General features: G+C 37.8%; 1 protein-coding gene across 5 annotated transcripts in view; it reads left to right on the top strand.

The window, feature by feature from the left end:
• The window catches only part of LOC135206674 (netrin receptor UNC5B-b-like), a 429,533-nt gene that overhangs the window by 216,954 nt on the left and 195,356 nt on the right, over nucleotides 1-17,223 (top strand). For 2 of the 5 annotated variants that reach the window (XM_064238059.1, XM_064238055.1), the window contains exon 1: nucleotides 10,136-10,603. The exons of 2 other annotated variants lie outside the window; for them this stretch is intronic. The gene's annotated coding sequence lies outside the window, so the exon portion shown is untranslated. Of the gene's footprint in view, nucleotides 1-10,135; nucleotides 10,604-17,223 lie in introns of those variants that run through there. One more of the 5 variants, XM_064238056.1, reaches the window with a different exon arrangement.

The raw sequence follows: 17,223 nt of genomic DNA, 5'->3' as shown, positions 1-17,223 counted from the left end.
GAGTAAGGCAGGATGTTTTAATATAGACGATTTTATTTTAATTGTGTAATAGGGTGCCATATAGTGGTTGGTCTTTTTGTTGGAATTATACATATACAAGAACATTCTCATTTGAGATTGTTGCAGGAATCATATAGACATAGTAATTTAGGAGTTTAAATTTCTAATTGTGCTCAATTTGAAATTGTCTATTTCAAAATGATTAAAATGTAACCCCCCAAAAAAAAGTGATTCAAAGGACTGAGAGGGGAAGAAATTTTATATTTGAAGGGTTTGAGATAAAGAAAAGTCAACTTCGTGGGTTACAAGGACGTAGAAAAGGTGTTGGATCATTTTTTCCTACTTTCTTGATAAGAAGAAAGGCAAAGGCCTCATCTTTTTTCAACATCAGTGTTGTCTATGTCATAGTCCCTCGGTTAGAAAGTCTCTGTCTCGTCTACCTTATAGTCCCTCACTTAAAAAATCTCTGTTTTGTCTACATTATAGTCACTGGGTTAGAAAATCAGTCTTGTCTATATTATAGTCCCTTAGTTAGGAAATCTCTTGTCTTCATTATAGACCATCAGTTAGAAAATCTTTGTCTTGTCTTCATGATAATCCTTCTGTTAGAAAATCTCTGTTGTCTGCATTATAGGCCCTCAGTTAGAAAATCTGTTGTCTGCATTATAGGCCCTCAGTTAGAAAATCTTTTGTCTGCATTATAGTCCTTCAGTTAGCAAATATCTGTTGACTTCATTATAGTCCCTCGGTTAGAAAATCTCTGTAGGTGATGAGAAGATAATGAAAACTCGTGACAGTAAGTAAGTAAGATTGATCAAGAAAGAAACTAAGTTCGTGCAATTTAGCTAACAACAGCATAAATCAAGGATAATAGTAAAAAATGGAATAAGCATATATTTTTTTCAGGCAAATGTCATGATGGAGGAGATTTGAAATTCCTGTCTAGCTAGGCTGGAAGAAATTTTCGAGCAAGTGACATAACAGAGGAGATTTGAAATTTGTATGTCCAGCTATATATGTGTGATGATGCATCAAAACGTGTAGTGCACACATCGGCGTCTATGACCTAAGTTGTTGTGACGCCATGGTGCAATTTTGCATCAATCAATCAATCTGTAGTACACACCCTGACAAAAGTTAAATTTAAAGGTGCGTTCAGAGGGAAGATTTGGGAGCTTGAAGATGCCTGGTGTTCTGCAGAAGTAACGGCGGTGCAGGCGCCAGACCATGAATATTAGGAAAATGAATAGGAAGAACCAAGTTTACTGGAAACTAAGGGTTCATGGGTGAACCATTACTGGAACCAGTAATCTTCTCACAATTGGTAAACAAGGCCCTGAGGAAAAATTGCATATTCCCATGAAGTCAGATTTTGGGACACATTGCTAGTATTCTCATCAACGTTCTTTTATGAAAGGGATTTTGTTGCGGATGACATTGTGTCGTATATCCAGTTTAGATACTTGACCTGAGAAGATAACGAATTCAGAATATATCAGACTAGGCAAAGGAAAAAGGTTCTGCCTAAATAGAGATCAGATTAGTTCTTTGGGAAACCCACTGGGCCTGTGCTTTCAAATTACTGGGAAATGACGTGGTCATTGTGAGCTGTATTATTAAAACAAAATTCCTTGTAGTTCGCGCACACCGAAGTAAGAGGAAAGAAGGCATTAATTAAAATCTGGAATATGAATAAGAAATAATGGGTCGTGAAAACAAGTGTTCAAGAAATTATGAAATTATTTCGTCCAAATACAACTCAACAACTCATTCTTGTTCTATATATAAAAGCATGAATATGGGAACATGTCCTTTGCTTCTAAGCTCAAATGGAAGTTATGCTTTCTGCCTCAGGATGAATGTGGAGTTGCCGACATATGACTTACTTCAGTCGTTCCGTATAATATTTTATGCATTGTTTTGCTAGAGAACATTTCACATTTCATAGTGTCCTTGTTGAGTTTCTTGTGAAAATGCAATGCTTCAAGTTTAATATATCTTATTCGAGCTTTATTTTAAAACGGCTCACATTTGGCCGTTTTTATTTATTTATGGAATAAATCTTCGCTCCTGTGAGCATATACTTTTTCTCTGAGTCAAGGAGAGGTCTGTATTTTCCAAAGCGAAGCGTGCCTCCTCATTATACCCAAGGAACATTTGATTTCGTTTGAAGGCTCCAAGTCATTAAGGGTTGCGATGTGTTATTTATAACTGTTGTCTTTATTAAAGACATATTTTGTCCCAGACAACACTAGTGACATCGAATAACATGAAAATCGTACGTTAAATGTATATTTTAACAGCCCCCCCCCCGCGTCTCTCTCTCTCTCTCTCTCGCTCTCTCTCTCTCTCTGGCCTCCACTCAGCACGCAGATCAGCGCCTCAGTGTCGTGATCGGTATGGTCTTGGCCTGCTACCACGGTGGCCGCGAGTTCGATTCTCGGGCATTCTATTGAGGTTTGAGATAAGTGTATTTCTGGTGATAGAAGTTCATTCTCGACGTGGTTCGGAAGTCACGTAAAGCCGTTGGTCCCGTTGCTGAATAACCACTGGTTCCATGCAACGTAAAAACACCATACAAACAAGCAAGCAAACGCAGGTCAGCAGGACCGAAAATGAAAATCCCTTTCTCGGAGACTGAATGGTTTTCGTATCTTCGTAAGGGCTTTGGTGTTGTCGAGCAACGGAGTTTGGAAAATGGTGTTTATAGATTTGATTTCAACTCCTTAACTATGTCTGTTGTGTTGATTTCTGTTGTATTTGATATATCAAACAGTAGGAGTTTGTGTTAACCGGCTTTGATTTATTTTAAGCTCTTTGTTGTTGATATTTTGTTTTTATCATTGTAAAAATAAAATAGGTTCTTACGATAAGTGATCTATTTATTGTTGGAGGAGTTTCAGTGGGTGTCGCATTATTTCTCTCTTATAGCTTGGAACCATTTTGTCAGCTTGAAAGTTGATCTACTTTAAACTGATGATATCAACGCTCTCACCTTTTCAGATTTTCCATCTTCGTCTAATTCTGTATTTTGTCTTTCGCACCTTTACAGTTGATTTCAAAATATATTTGCAGTTTGTTCAGCGGTCCCCAACCTGTCCTTATTCCCTCGCGTGTTCATGTACCTGTATGATAACACGAGTCGAGGGACGGCGGCTGACAACGAATGGATGGCCCTGAATTTCATTAGTTTTGCAAGATCATGAACTGCATAGTCTTTCCTTTTTGGTCTCTACTTATGTCCGTCCATATATACTCCAGTTGTTTTTAGGGAGATGACATCAGACATCTCAGAGCTGCTTGCTTTAATGAGGTCACATTCATAGCGTGTGTTTTCTCTCCCCGAGTTGTTGGTGCAGGATGAGTAAGTGCCGTCGTGTCTTCCTTGACAGGGTGGAAGGATTGCTGAAGGATCATAGCTCGGCGTAGGACTCGTGTATAATGACTTAGGACTCGTGCATAATGGCCGACTTCCATTTACCAGTTGCCCGGTGTATTTCTCTGGTTAAATTAAGGCAACCGGTGAGACTGAAAACGTTCCCTGTACATAAACGACTTTTAACTCTTAATTCTGATTGTATAAATGGCTCATCCATAGTCAGTGTAGGTTATTAAGACGACGAGATTTGGAGGTTGAAGAAAAGGCTTGAAATGTAAAATGATGATCCTTGAGCTCAAACTTAATTAGTTATTTAATACGTACACATTTTCCTCTCGCTGCCTCAGATAGCATTTTTTAACGTAAACATGTTAAAAACTGAATTACTACTAATACAGTGCAAATGATGGTATTAATGATGTTTTTCATCAATTGGAACTGTTAGCATTTACATTTTGCCTGGACAGCAAGCGAATAACTGAAGCAATAAATGCAATATGTTTATACTTTACTAAATTATATTAAAACCTAACAGTAGCATCGCTATTACAGTTAGAACAACAGTGGTATCCAGCTTACCTTTGGAAAATCCCAGTTGGAACAAGGTTCAGACCTTGGAGGTTCAGACTCACTGAAAACCTGTCAGTCACGAATCTCCACTTCAGTCTCCAAACCCGTGAGAGCCATCAGTGACATGACCTCTAGCTCAGTTACTAACGAAAGTTATGAATACTATTGTTTATGTCAGTGAAACCAAACTTATACAAACAACCGAGCTTCACAAACTGAATGTTAGTGAAACTTATACCGGTCATCAGGATAAAAGTATCTGCAGTATATTCTATGTTTATTTCTTGTGGTCTTAATGTTAATGGGTCGTTGACTTCAGAGAACACTCAAGTAAAAGAAAGTGAACTCTTGATTAGTATAACTGAGCGACCTCAAGATCACCGTGATATAATCGCACGATTTGTCGAAATTAATTGATTCTACTCCATACAGATTTCTACAGAAAACGACAGTCGACGACTTAAAGATCAGTACTCAGCGTTAGCTACCGTTCATACTCTTTTGACTAGTGTTCAAAGGGGGTTCATGTTTTCACCCATTGCATGCAGCACCAGGAACACGTGTACTCACATCTGTTATTTATCTGTGTATATACGTATGCATATATGTGTATTCACGCACAATATACTATACAGATGCGCAAATCCACTTCGTCTTAATTGATTGTTGTTCTCGTAGGGGTCTTGATCACCTTTATTGTTATCGTAGCTCTGTATAGCTTATTGTTGTTGTTGCTATTGTTTAGAATGCACTCCATGGATTGAGTTTCATTCCAGGAAATGCTTAACGACACGATACAGAAATAGCCTTCCAGCTATAGGAAGGAGTCGGCATTTGCGAGACTTCTCCCCTAGCTCTGATATGCATGATGTTGTCGGGGTCCGTTACCAACCGATCTCTCCTGTACGGAATGATCAGTCCTTCGTTGCAAATGTGGAAAAATATGGTGTGTTTTGTATGTACACGGAGAAGAACGTGATCAGGTAACATATATCTATCATTTCCATATATACGCCGTGCTCGGTATACTATAATAAATTGGTTCCTTTCTCATACGCTGCCTTGTTTTTGGGAGTATGTATTTGTGCAGACGAGTGTTTAAAGGTCGATTATGATTTATATGGTTTGTTTCTTACGTCCGAATTTCTGACATTCATCATGAAATTAAACTGCAGATAAATCCTTGACTTCTGATATAGGAATTCTTCGGAGAAGCCCTGAAAGTTTAAGAATGATTGCCACTTGAAAAGGAGCTGCAGCATGGTTCGCGGCGACGGTTTGGAGATCCTCGACTCAAATCAGTTATGTATTTCACAAATAATTTAACCTAATATGATGAATTCTCGATACGTTATCGTTCAAAATTTGAGTTTTGATATTCTGTTTCTGTTGTCTCACTTAAAAGCAGGAAAATGAAATGGCTTCGCTGCCAGAAGCGTTAAAAGCAGCGGTATTGCTCCTGGTATAAGAAACCCGTCTGTTTTGCGGAACATTGCTCCATCGACTGAGCTTTGAAGCTCCTTTTGAAAATAGGCATTTGATTATTGGCGCTGAAACAACGCACTCAAGGTATAACTTGCTGGCCGTAACTTGGCATTGCGAATTGCTTGGTAGACGATGCCAGTACCAGCAAGAGTAATAATTATTGAAATATATTGATGGGGTGCAAGTTTTCTTTTGAATTACGAAATTCCCTGATACACAAGTTGGTTTTCCATTGACGACAAAAATTTCAGGGTGAAGATGATAATGCTTTTCCGTCGATGCAAAAGTGATATTGTTTGCAACATTGCTACTTTTTTCAAAAATTAAATATTCACCCACTCTCCCAAAAAGTGGCATTGTTTACAAAACTGTAATTTTTTAGAGATTAAATGTCCGCCCACACACCTTTCCACCCCCACCCCTTCCAAACAGTGGCGTTTTGTGGGTGCATCGGTTCTTCAGTTTTTTTCGAAGAAACTGAACCATGCAAATGTAATTTTCCAATACGACAGCTTTAGGAATGTCCAAGTTCATTAGATTAGTATTGGGAATTCTATCCGAATTTTCGAGAGTCCGGATTCAATGTTTTCCTGCGCTGAAGCGAATTACGGATACGGTAGAGGCTACGACAACGAAACCAAAACCATTAAGTCACCGATGGAAATACTTTTGCATGCGAGCCCTGCTAGATCGGGAAATATCCCCCTTTTGGCTTCTCATTCATTTAAAAAAAAGGGGAGAGGATCTTGCAACACTATTATTTTGGGTACCTTTGTGTTTTAGCTTTATTTTTGGTTGTAATTCCTTTGCGCATCATTTCCAGAAATCTAGGCCAAAGCTGAATTGTAACTCATTATTAATTTTTCTGCTGCCGTTAGTAATTTCGACCTCGTTTTTGCTGTTTTCTGGTGTGTGTGTGTGTGGTTTTTAATCCTCTAACGACGAAGTCAAGTGCACCACGCGCGGTGAACTGTATGCTTTTCTTAATTAAGGTTCTTTGCCGCGTCCCTTCGGCCCTTGGCTGCAACCCTTTGCATTCATTCTTCCTTCTTACTTTCCATCCTCTCAAGATTTGTTTCGCCTTTATTTTCAGCGCTTTACCCCATAGGTAAAATCGCCTGGCCTTTGGCCCATATTTTATTGCGATTCCCAACCTATAAGTCGATGGAAATAGTCTTGACCTCCCCTAGTTTGTTCGTCCGTAACAACAGAAGCTCCTCCTGCACACAATTAAAAATATTCGACTTGGTTACAAAGGTAGACCGTCATTCATAGATATGCACACAGGGCGGTCATACGCCTGTTCTGTCTGGCCTCGGCATTTTATTTATTTACTTTTATTCATTTATTTTTATTATTTATTTTTATTTATTTATTTTCGTTTATATCTTTAATAGTATCAATTTTTTATTTAGCTTTTTTGCTTTTAGTCAAGAAAGTTCCATAAAAAGTGTAATCGTGGTTCCGAAAACCTTAGAGTTTTACACTCGACCTCAACCTTGCCCACAACTGTTGAAGTGTCAGAGGTAGAAATTTCCTGCCAAGTATGCATACGCGACTGACGAAGCCGTTGTAGATGACATCAAAGTTATCGCTTTTGTGACCTTGTCATTGCCCTTCACACTAAAGGTAGACGGCACCGAGGAGGTCTTGCATGTTAAACAAATGCGTCTTTTCGGTGAAAAATATCGGCTATCTACGTTCGCAACAACTTTTAATGTTTCCCTTCGACGTATTATCAAGCTGTTGTTTTAACTATACTCCCGAAACATTTTTCCTGAGAAACACCAGGAACGTTAAACGGTCTCAGGTTTTGCGATGAGCGACCAAATGTAGATAGTGTAGGTAAATGTAGAAGAAAAGGGGAGGCATTATCTTGTTTTTGGTGAGGAGAGGAGAGAGTTAGAATTACAAGGGCTACTACAAGTTGATGAGAAACCCGATAATAAAAGAAGGGCGAGTAATGTTACCGATGTCTGGTGAATAGGAAATGAGTGAGTCATGGTTATGCAAAGCTCGCACACGGATATACGAACGAACGTGATCGTCAAGTGTTCCGTAATGCTCGCGTGGATTGTATGAGATATGCAACTGTTATTATTTTTATTATTAATGTATCTATTCTATTTATTCCGTCAAAGAAATGACCTAACGTTTGCGAGAATTATTATTATTATTATTATTATTATTATTTATTATATTATTATTATTATTATTATTATTATTGATTATTATTATTATTATTATTATTATTATTAATTATTATTATTATTATTATCTAAAATTAAACTTATATACTCCACGTAACAGGTTAATAGAATGCAGAGAACTTCAGTAATATAGTCCTTTAAGTTGAGTAACTTTCCAAAGCTTCTTTTTATGACTGTTAAGCTTTTTGCCCCTATATAATATATATATATATATATATATATATATATATATATATATATATATATATATATATCAATATTATATATATATATATTTCTTGCTAATACTCCCTTTTCCTCGTATTTTCCTCATCCTCTGTGCTGACGATTCAGTCTCTCTCTCTCTCTCTCTCTCTCTCTCTCTCTCTCTCTCTCCGCCTCTCTCTCCTCGCTCTCTCTCTTCTCTCTCTCTCTCTCTCCATTCAAGACACAGGAGAAGAGATTGAAGGACGAGAAGACAAAAGTCTGGAGAGGCTTAGCGTCGTGTCTCCTGACAAGCAGGAAATTGAATTTGGCGAGAGGGAAACAGCGGCAACACCAGGTATTTCTGTCGCTCGGTTCAGCTGGGAAACATTATTATCTGGGTGTAACTTCTTGGACAAGTTTGTGTAATTATTTAGATTCTGCTCATTCAATGCTCTATAGGAATATTTGTATTGCGGAAGTTCCGTAGTTTTTTTTTCTCGATGTTTGTGTAGTGTTTTGAAAGTTTCTTGTGGCATATTTTTTGTTTTACCTAATTTTTTCTTTTATAAGTTGATAAATGCATAAAGATAGATAAAGGCAAATGCCACGAAGGAAAGGTGAAACAACAGTGTGTCAAAAGGCCTAGCAACCACTCCGTTGTTTCACTTTCCTTTAGTGGCATTTGCTTTTAATTTGCACATTCAGCCCGTTCCCTATCTTCGCGATTAGTTATACGTATATAGATAGAGAGATGTTAATTAGTTTCTCAGTCAAGACATTTTTATTTGTTTTGTTATACAAGTATAGAGATATTGACTTGGATTGAATAGGTATTACAGCTCTTGTTTAAATCATTTGAAGTGTAAGGAATTGTTTGCTCGTGTCTGTATAGTGTACCTGTGAAAAATAATTTTACCTGCGTTAATATTTCTGTTATATATTAAGACTTGCCCCAAGACAGAAGAATAATCTTGTCAGTTTCTTATATATAACCCCCCCTCCCCCCTGCAGTTTACACTAGAAACTATACTTCATATTTTTCCCGTGTCAATCAGATTTAATAAAATAAAACCATAATCCATTAAGAATATTTACCCACCTAAGCCACTCAACAATGAATAAATGAAATCCACCCTAAATATACTTGGTAAATTGATTTTTTTCCGAGGATAATTAATTTTTTTTTTTTTTTTCAAGAAGTATAACTCAGATGTGTAACCAACCCGCTTTGAAACATTTAAATGTATGTTGTGCTTCACTTTTGACCTTAAGGTCGAAATTGGTCAAATTAATTAGTAGATTACTGTTATATTTATCAGTAAGAAATTATACCACAATTACAGCCTGCTATCAAGTTTTCAAAAGACAAAATGTTTGCCGCAACTGATTTCCTGCCAACGTTAAGTATATCGAGTCAGACTCCTAATACATGTGTCAGCCAAGTTTCATCAAATTCCGTCTACTGAATCTTGAGATACTTTGCTTACACACATTCCCTCCAGAACATTTCTTAGTTTCAGAATCATTGGCAAAGTTAGGTGGATTGTTGAAAATTCTTAATAATTCTCTCTCTCTCTCTCTCTCTCTCTCTCTCTCTCTCTCTCTCTCTCTCTCTCTCTCTCTCTCTCTCTCCCCTCCTAATGAACTGTATAACCCTTTGAGGAAAACTTACGTTGGGATCATAAGTATGCTAGTATTTACTTTTTTGCGATATCTGCTCGTGCAATGATCATTTTTAGATAATTTTTTTTTTTTACAAGAGGGGTGTATATTCATTAGTCAGATAATGAGAGAGAGAGAGAGAGAGAGAGAGAGAGAGAGAGAGAGAGAGAGAATATCTCTCGGCGCCGTAGCCGCCTCGTCAGGAGATGCTTTAGTAACAGTGGTGTTATTAGGCTTTGATATGCTTTTGAATTCTTCAACGACTAAGCATTTCACCGATAAGCTACTTAATTGTAATTATATCGTGGCATATACCTAACCTTATTTTGTATTGTGTTTGTGTTTGTTTACCTTCAGTCATTGTAAAAAAAAAAAAAAAAGCAACCGTAACATGTAAATGAGGTGATTAAAAGTAAGAAATAATAGGATGCTACGATCTGATTTCGGAAGCTTCAGAGACGAGACGAGAAGTTTTGACTTCTGAGAGAGAGAGAGAGAGAGAGAGAGAGAGAGAGAGAGAGAGAGAGAGAATGGCACTTGGTATCGTAACAGTCAGACATACAAGCTCAATCTTCCTCTCCTGATTCGCTCGGAGAACTCTTCTCGCTCCCTCTCGCTCTCTGGCTCCAAAAGTTGCTGTCGGTCTTCACTGCCTCTCCCGACACCGGGGTGACCGTAACTGCCAAGGCTCAGCCAGGGCTGTGAGCAGCAGGCCAGGCAGGCAAAGTTAGTCGAACTCGAGAGCTCAGTCAGTGTTCGTCTGACCGTCGGAGTAGGTTGATGCGCTTCGTTTCTCTGGTCCGACTCGCATGCTTTCCAAGAACCCCAGTGCTGTAGTGGGACCGTTTCCCATTTTATAAACAGAAGCTCTTTTTTTCGATAAAGTGTAGTTTCCGCGGACGGTTGTGGATGATATTCGAATAAGTGATCACGTCTGACCATTTCAGCAGTGTTTTTTGTTTATAATACATGATTTTGAAAGTGTAGTACTCAGAGGAAATTGAGAGTTAACTTTTAATCTGGAAACTTAATTATGCTGGTTTTTCATTCGTGTTTTGACATCAATTCCAGGAGATAACACACAATTGAAGTCATTGTTTTCTTTCATGATGTAAGTATATATACGTTGCATATAGATGTCCTATTATAGCCTTATAGTGATCTCTGTGATTCAAGACTTTATTGTTGGTTTGTGTCAGTAGTAAAGAAAAGACTGATGAAATTATTCTTATAGAAGAACAACAGTTAATTTTACATGGAGGCACTCAAGTATTCAATATTTATAAAGTTTTATCCAAGTTTGATGGAGTTACGCACCAGTGCTGCTAATGTTAAAAACTCTGGGAAAATATTGTTGGTTCTGTATAGTTTCACCATTGTTTCAAAACAACGGATTAACATTATTTTTAATTGTTTAGTGGATAAATGTCATTCACCCATCTTAATTTTTTTATATGTCCGGTAGATATTTTGATGAAACATAGAATGGAATCATTGCTTGAAAGTATTAAGTTTTGTTAATAAAAAATGATTTATAACGACCTGTTAGTTTTAAGCTATGGCAACAATATAGGTAAATTATAAAATTGATAATAATGAATTGCATACAGTTTCCATGATTGTAATAAATAATGAAAAAAATAAATTACTGAAATACTGGTGACAATGTGAAAAGTTGGACTTCATCACACGTTATAAATCACACATTTTACTCCACAAGTGATGGAAAACCCCGGGCAATTTCCAGACCCCATGAAAGCATGTGAGGCATTTGCTGGTATCACGGAAGGAAATCATGACCACTCTTGCCACATAATGCGCTTGCAAGCACCGTTGTCTCCCCCAGTTTAGTAGTCATTCGTCTCGCGTTATTGCTGAATCTCTTGTTTATAACAGGATTGGAGGTCACTCTTTTCTTATGGAGAGTAATTTTTCTCCCCTCCCTCGTTCATTGTAGTGGACTACAATAATAAATTAGTTAGGCTGCAAAAGAATAAAATTTAGATAGGCTGTTGTGCTGAGGCTACGAAAGAACAGATGATAGATTAGTTAGGTGGTTGTGTAATCTATTTCCATGTTTATCTCACAGGAGAATAAATTTGTTCAGGCTACGAGAGAGTACATTAGGCTCTTGTGTTGTAAATTTCTTTTTTTTTTTTCACAGAGAAAAATAAATTAGTTAGGCTGTTGTGTTCTATATATTCATATTCTCACAGAGGAATAAATTAGTCAGGCTACGAAAGAATACATTAGGACATTAGGCTCTTGTGTTGTATATTTAGTTTTTTTTTTTCTCAGAGAAGAATAAATTAGTCAGGCTACGAAAGAATACATTTGGACATTAGGCTCTTGTGTTGTAAATCTCCATTTTTTTTCCTCAGAGAAGAATAAATTTGTCAGGCTGCGAAAGAATACATTTGGCTCTTGTGTTGTCAATTTCCACTTTTTTCTCAGAGAAGAATAAATTTGTCGGGCTACGAAAGAATACATTAGGTTCTTGTGTTGTATTTTTCCATGTTTTTCTCACAGAAGAATATTGTCAGGCTACGAAAGAATACATTAGTAAGGCTGTTGTGTTCTCTGCTATGTATCTATATTTTCACAGAAGCATAGATTAGCCAGGCTACGAAAGAATAAATGAGATGGACACTGTGTTCTGATAAATTAGGCTACGAAAGAATAGATTAGTTAGGCTGCTGTTCTGTTTTTCCACGTTATTCTCAAGAGGAATTGTCTGGTCTCGGTGTAAAAGGTTCATAATTAAAACGCTGCGTTTTATATTGTTATTGTATGATCGTAAGAAAATATTAGGTATGTGCGTGAATTAATTACGAAGTCTCACAGTCATTTGTAAGTTGATTACTCGAGTTTATTTTCACTTTTACCAATAATTTAGTGTTAAGTCTAGTAATCATGTTCATATTTGTGTGTAGGGTAATGAATGACTGGGGAATTACATTCATGCAATCCTTGGTTAATATCTGCGCCCTGTAATGACAATTATTGATACAGCTCTGCTCTTCTATTTTTTTTAACTTTTATTTTACCGGTAAATTATTTGCTGTGTTAAAGTTGATTTACAGTGATAAGTGCAACGGTATCTAAATAGTAATAATAGTAATAATTTATTATTGTAATTATAATAACAGTAATATTAATAAGGAGGGAGAATTAAGCGTGATAAAGAGGAAGGCTCTGCACGTGTTATTAATGTTTTATATATAGTAAAATTAATTTTAATATTTTTACTCTTTAACTTTACTTCCCTCAAATCAAAGAAGCAAATAATAATACTGAAAAGGGGAGAGAGAGAGAGAGAGAGAGAGAGAGAGAGAGAGAGAGAGAGAGAGAGAGAGAGAGAGAGAGAAATACGCATTAAGAGCATTTATAAAAGCTCCCTTCCTCTTCCCTGAACTTCGCGTTCAAATTCTCTTCTAATTATCCAGAAGTCGAAATGATAATTAGAAATTGTTGCGTGATTCTTGAGGAGAATTCCTCCACCTCTACGATTCCTCCTCCTCCTCCTCCTCCCCCGGAAGCATGCATATAATTAGGGAACTCTGCAGGTGCCATATGCAGCTGAGAAGGAAGGCTCTGAACTTTTTTTTCTTTTTTTTTTCCCGAGATTGGGAAGCGGAAAGTCAGTCAGTGCGTTGTCGGAATTATTCGCGTGTCGTAGGATAAGGAATCCCTCAGTTGGTACGATTTTTTATTTTTTCATATGTTTCCCGGATATTAACCATAGCGGCCATGAGGAGATGGGTGATGAAAAGGAGTGATAAGGATTAAGGTTAATAATGTATAATTGCTAAAATTATTTGAAAGTAAACTACTGTTTGGTGATGGTCTGAAATTCAACTCAGGGAAGTTGTCTTTTATACTTATGTATTATGTATGTTCTTGCCTAGAGGGTCTATGTACATATATGCATGAGCTGTAGAAAATTATGTATTTTTAATTACTTTCAGTTTTGTTCTCTTTCTCCTTCTGGTTTTTGATTGAATTTTATTTCGTTTAAGAAATTTATTTTCACAAAAGTTATCTCAAGATTTATAGACCTTTATTTATGAACAATTATTCAGTAATGTTAAAATATATATGACTAGCTGAAGTACGGCACTGAAGTCTTAGTTATTGCCTGGCTACCATTATCGTAACTCATGAAAGTACGAACACCCATAAAATACCCGGAATATTGTCTGGGTAGGAATTCAGGTCGTAACTTGTCACAAATATATACGTATCATATATATATATATATATATATATATATATATATACTCTATATGTAGACGACCATATAATTTTTTGTGTGTAATACAACCGATGGGTAAATGAACTCGATGTAGATTATATCGCAAAATCCCATATGAAAAAATGCCGTGATATATAGTTACTCGGTGTATCGTGAGTACGGTGCTGTTACAAACATAATCATATTTCCGTCATTTCTGACGGATTTACACAAATAAAGTAACAGATTAGACCAGGATTGGTTCCGCACGCCCCCTCGTCACAGAGAGAGAGAGAGAGAGAGAGAGAGAGAGAGAGAGAGAGAGAGAGAGAGAGAGAGAGAGAGAGAGAGTTGAATATCGCAAACAGATCGCTTTCGCAAGCCAGTGTAATCAGGTATTGATAGACTCCTGGGTTACCCAAGTGTCTGTTGTATATCGTCATGTTTAACCGAGAGATTAATTAACAGAGGAAAGTCAAAGGATATTGAAGGATATTGCATCCGCATTGTTGCTGTTTCGCAAGAGGAGGCGAACTGTGCATTGGGCACAGCGAATTCAATATTGAAATGTGTGCGGCGCAAGCCGTCTCTCTGTCGTAAGATTTCAGTTATTGGTTATTTTTAATTAGGTGTAGCCAGTAAATAAATAGATTTATCACTTAGCTGTTATAGTCATCTAAAAATATCCAGATGAAAAAATGAAAAATAATTGCGGTTATAAATCTCGAAAAAACATTGTCATTTTTTTTTTTTCAACTTTTCCTTCCACGCCAATACGACCTGTCTTGTTTCGGCTCTTAACCTCTCTCTCTCTCTCTCTCTCTCTCTCTCTCTCTCTCTCTCCGCAAGCCTCATTCTCTTGCAAGCATTTAGACATCTTGCAGAACTTCAGACTTTTCTCTGAGGTCCTTCTGTTCGCGTGACCTGTGTCGAATTTTGGTAATTGGTCCACCCAAGGGTCCACCTTTAGTCAGTTATCTCGCCACTGAGTTGACCCCCTTCGGTACCCCACGTAAGTGGTGCTGCACTAGCCTGTTTGGAGTCTCTCTCTCTCTCTCTCTCTCTCTCTCTCTCTCTCTCTCTCTCTCTCTCTCGGGTCAGTTGGTTACTTCAGCTACTTCTCTCTCTATGAAGGCGATTGCAGCCAAGTTTAGAGCTTTTTGTGTGCTTCTGACACTACCCTGGTGAGCCGTTTTGGTTACTAAGAGGAGCTTTTATCCAGGAAAGAGGATATCGGTGATTTTCAGTTAAGGGAGAACACTAATTATAGACTCTATATAATATTTGCTCTCTCTCTCTCTCTCTCTCTCTCTCTCTTCTCTCTATCTCTCTCGTCTCTGTCTCTCTGTCTCTCTCTCTCACTCAAGAAAATATAAAACGCATCGATCAAGAAAAAAAAAGAAGTTTCTATAACGCCAGAGCATCTTGGCAGTTCGTAAATACAGGTGTTCTCATTATGACTACCCTGAGGGGCAAATATATTGTAGAATAGGGACTAGAAATATTCAATGATATCTTGCTCGTAGATCCTGTTGCTGATAATAATATTATTATTGTTATTTGTCACCAATCAGCGGCTTCCGCGAGTAGGGAAAGAGTGGCATCTGAGAGAAAAGAAGCAAGAGTCGCTGCTGAATAGAGTTGAGCCTCTTGCTTGGAAAATTTCCATAATAATAATAATAATAATAATGAATTATTATTATTATTATTATTTTTTTTTTTTTTTTTTTTGCTCTTTCACAGTCCTCCAATTCGCCTGGGTGGTATTTTATAGTGTGGGGTTCCGGTTGCATCCTGCCTCTTAGGAGTCCATCACTTTTCTTACTATGTGTGCCGTTTCTAGTATCACACTCTTCTGCATGATTCCTGGGCTACTTCAGCCTCTAGTTTTTCTAGATTCCTTTTCAGGGATCTTGGGATCGTGCCTAGTGCTCCTATGATTATGGGTACAATTTCCACTGGCATATCCCATATCCTTCTTATTTCTATTTTCAGATCTTGATACTTATCCATTTTTTCCCTCTCTTTCTCTTCAACTCTGGTGTCCCATGGTATTGCGACATCAATGAGTGATACTTTCTTCTTGACTTTGTCAATCAACGTCACGTCTGGTCTGTTTGCACGTAATCACCCTATCCGTTCTGATACCATAGTTCCAGAGGGATCTTTGCCTGATCGTTTTCTATCACTCCTTCAGGTTGGTGCTCGTACCACTTATTACTGCAAGGTAGCTGATGTTTCTTGCACAGGCTCCAGTGGAGGGCTTTGCCACTGAATCATGCCTTTTTTTGTACTGGTTCTGTGCAAGTGCCGGGCATTCACATTGCTATGTGGTTTATGGTTTCATTTTTCGTATTGCACTTCCTACTATGGAGGGAGATGATTATTTCCGTCTAACGTTCTTTGAACATATCTGGTTCTTAGGGCCTGATCTTGTGCCGCTGTTATCATTCCTTCAGTTTCCTTCTTTAGCTCTCCCCTCTGTAGCCATTGCCAATTGTCATCGCTGGCTAGTTCTTTAGTCTGTCTCATGTATTGTCCGTGCATTGGTTTGTTGTGCCAGTCCTCTGTTCTGTCTGTCTTTCTCCTGTCTCTGTATATTTCTGGGTCTTCGTCTACTTTTATTACCTCCTTCCCACCCCTGCACTCTTTAGCCACTCGTCTTCACTGGTTTTCAGATGATTGCCCCAGTGCTCTGTTCTCGATGTTGACGCAGTCCTCTATACTTAGTAGTCCTCTCCCTCCTTCCTTTCGTGTTATGTATAGTCTGTCCGTATTTGCTCTTGGGTGTAGTGCTTTGTGTATTGTCATATGTTTCCTGGTTTTCTGATCTATGCTGCGGAGTTCTGCCTTCGTCCATTCCACTATTCCTGCGCTGTATCTGATTACTGGCACTGCCCTGTGTTTATGGCTTTTATCATATTTCCACCGTTGAGTTTTGGTCTGTTGCTTTTAAGGTTAACTAGAATTGTTGTTTGGAGGCGCAAGGTATATAAGCTTTCTTTTCTATTGGTGAATCATTAAGTAGTACTATTAAGTACTGCAGAGAGAGAGAGAGAGAGAGAGAGAGAGAGACAGGGAGAGAGACAGAGAGAGAGAGAGACAGAGAGACCCTAAACACAATTTCCTTAAAACTGGTTTGATGACGTAACCCTTATTTAAAAAGATTGTCATAAATGTTCAGGAATCATGAGAATGGATGTCAATGAAATGGTGCATATAGAACATTATTTCACCTCTTCATCTGAACCGGCAATTGCAGTTGAAATTCAGAAAGAATTTTTCACCATGCGAACATTTCCAAGTCGGGCATTTTTATTTCTTCTCTTTGTACCGAAGCCCGAAAGTCGTCGTTAAGTCTACGGTACGTCGCGTCTGGTTTCGTCTGTCCGAATTTGAGACACCGGCGGCCCTTCCCTCCTTCCTCTCTCTCTCTCTCTCTCTCTCTCTCTCTCTCTCTCTCTCTCTCTCTCTCGGGAAAGTTTTGCGACTTCCAT

The sequence above is a fragment of the Macrobrachium nipponense genome, chromosome 31 (assembly GCF_015104395.2).
Source record: "Macrobrachium nipponense isolate FS-2020 chromosome 31, ASM1510439v2, whole genome shotgun sequence".
In the NCBI taxonomy this organism is placed as follows: domain Eukaryota; kingdom Metazoa; phylum Arthropoda; class Malacostraca; order Decapoda; family Palaemonidae; genus Macrobrachium; species Macrobrachium nipponense.
Note: the sequence above shows the minus strand (reverse complement) of the source record. Positions and strands in the feature narration are given on the sequence as shown.